The sequence below is a fragment of the Neoarius graeffei genome, chromosome 9 (assembly GCF_027579695.1).
Source record: "Neoarius graeffei isolate fNeoGra1 chromosome 9, fNeoGra1.pri, whole genome shotgun sequence".
In the NCBI taxonomy this organism is placed as follows: domain Eukaryota; kingdom Metazoa; phylum Chordata; class Actinopteri; order Siluriformes; family Ariidae; genus Neoarius; species Neoarius graeffei.
In genome coordinates this window covers 17,681,140-17,683,896 of record NC_083577.1, presented here as the reverse complement: position 1 = coordinate 17,683,896, position 2,757 = coordinate 17,681,140, and positions in this window count along the sequence as shown.

Below are 2,757 nucleotides of genomic sequence, written 5' to 3'. Positions count from 1 at the left end.
CCAGGTGATGTCCAGGGGTCAGCAAGGACATACCCATAATGGGTACCGTATATCATAATACCCATAATCTAGTGGGTGTTGATCTTCTCATCATATGGTGAACTTTCTTCTGAAATGGGTTATCTTGAGCAATCATTAGGCCATCTGCTGTTTGATGTATACCCTTAGTCATGTTTGTATTATGAAGTAGTTGTCCTATAAAAAGGACTAATTGCATACTTTCACCCACCCAGCACTTAGTTCTGTCCTTGTTGAGCTCCCCAGCTGTCTCATTATTTAGCGGCACATTGGTCTAATTTGAATGCAATGAGTGGCTAATTACTAAATTCTTTGCGGTCTTTACAGCCAAGGTGCACACTGTGTTTCCGTGACAGTCAATGACTCAGTTACTGCCGTCACCCCATTTATTACCATGAGGAATAGAATTAAGCTTAAAAATAGATTTGTAATCGCCACTGAATTCATTCTTGACTTTCTGGATCTTTGGCTACATCATGTCAGTTATATTAGCTACTAATGGTTGTGCATCGCCCTCAGGAAAACACCTACTACAATTAGGCATGTGCCTCAGCAACTTACAAAACCAGGTGATGGGTGATCGATATCACAGCATCAGATAGGGAAAAACTTATAGGTGCTGTTAGGGGGTGACACATCACTATTCTTGACATATTTTGGTGCTCCAAATGCAGGCATGCCCTTTCGCACTCTTCCTACCTCACCGAAACTCCATGACATCCAAATAGCCTCACCTACTCACTGTTCTCTTCCTCTTTCATCTCCAGTGGTTCCTCTTCATCCTCCTCTGCTCCTCCTGGCAATGGTATGTGCTTGCAGCATGAGGCATGAATCCAAGTGGCACTTTCCCCCAACCTTAACAGCTGTTTGTGTCATCAGCAGCACCTGACATGGTCTCAACCACCACAATGCAATCACCAGGCTTCAAATCATGAAGTGGTCCAGACATGCGTCCTTCACCTACTTGGGAGTGATAGCGAGAGCAAAAAAATAAGATCCATACAATAACACAACATTTCATCTTCACACAACACAGTTAGGGTTTGTGGTTTTAGGCTCTGAGCTCATGCCAGTATTGGGTGGCCTGCCAAACAGAATTTCAAAGGGGACTGAGATTGTTTGTTTGTTTGTTTGTTTGTTTTTCCCTTCTCACACGTGTTCTCATATGAAACACGATAGGGGGGGTCTTCAACCAATTCAGGCTCGTATCTTCACAGTATTTGGCCAGCCTGTTCTCCAATGTGCCATTCTCTCTCTCTACTGCACCAGCACTTGCTGAGTGATAGGCATAGTGGTGTCTTAAGTCAAAACCCACTTATTGTTTCAATGCCTGATTAACAAACAAGATGCTGTTATCACTTCTAATTTTCTTTGGGACGCCCCAATGCGGAATAATTTCAGTCAGCAGAACATTTGCTACTGCACCTGCATCTTGTTTGTAGGTTGGAAAAGCCTCTACCAACTTAGACAACATATTAACAATCACTAAACAGTACTTTTTCCCCCTCAGTGAGTGAGAGCTCAATGAAATCCATCTACAAATTATCAAATGGCATGTCTGGTGTTGGGTGTGCAGTTGTAGGCATACTCTGACCTTTCCCTATATTGTGTACAGCACAGATGGGACACTTTTCACAAAATTTTTAGGAAAAAATTGAAAACCCCTTTGTAAACCAATAATTAGCCATATAACTCATCATTCATGGTCTCATGGTCCCACTCATGTATTAACTTAGCAAACATGGGGAAATAACAACGACAGAGGCAGGGCATTCCCGCATGATCTGGTCTAGTATCAGAACCATACCACACTCCATTACGTTTGACACAACCGGTCTTTTTCCAGCTTGCTATCTCCTGTGATGTGGCTGGTGACAATCTGCTCCAGCATAGCAAACCTGAAAAGAGGATTTTGAGACACAGTTAGGGTTAACGCAAGCGCAAAATTGGGAACCCTTGGAAGCAGCTGCATTACCTGCGGAGACTAGATCAGTTGAGTTAGTTAGTTAGTTAGTTAGTTAGTTAGTTAGTTAGTTAGTTAGTTAGTTAGTTAGTTAGTTAGTAGGGCATCACATTTACAAATGGCAACCTGCTTAGGGAGTAAATGGCATCTAACAGTTCTGTAATAAGCGTGTGATATAACCCTGAGTTAAACAAGGTTTACCTGTAGATGTTAGAAATCGATGATGTTTCCACAACATACCCAAATCATGTGCTACTCCAAAAGCATACCTACTGCCTGTGTATATAATCACTGTCTTGCCTTCTGTGAATTTGCAGGCCTCTGAGTGCGCGCTAGTTCAGCAGCCGAACTAAGTGACTTGTAAGTGCTGAAAGGTGACTTGGAAGCGACCCTGAAACAAGGGTTTCCAACAAGGTTCTTACCTGAGTCTGGGGTGTTTTTTTTTTTTTAAGCAGAGCCATCCATGAAAAGCACTAAATCTGCAAAGGAACCTCGCTGAGATCAGTGAGGCAAACAAACCTGGGAATACTGTCGATATGCAATAGTGAGGCTCACTGTCATTCTCAGTGGGTAACAGTGTCATGGAGTTTAAGATAGAACACCATTCACTGTGATATTAGACATTTTAAGTAACACAGCATTGTATCTGAGCCAGCAAGCTGCTGACAAATGAGATGATTTTGTTCTAGGAGAAAAGCAGAAACAGCATGTGGGATCAATAATGTTAACTCTGAATATCCCATCCATGTCTCGTGAGGCTACTACAACCTTTTCAA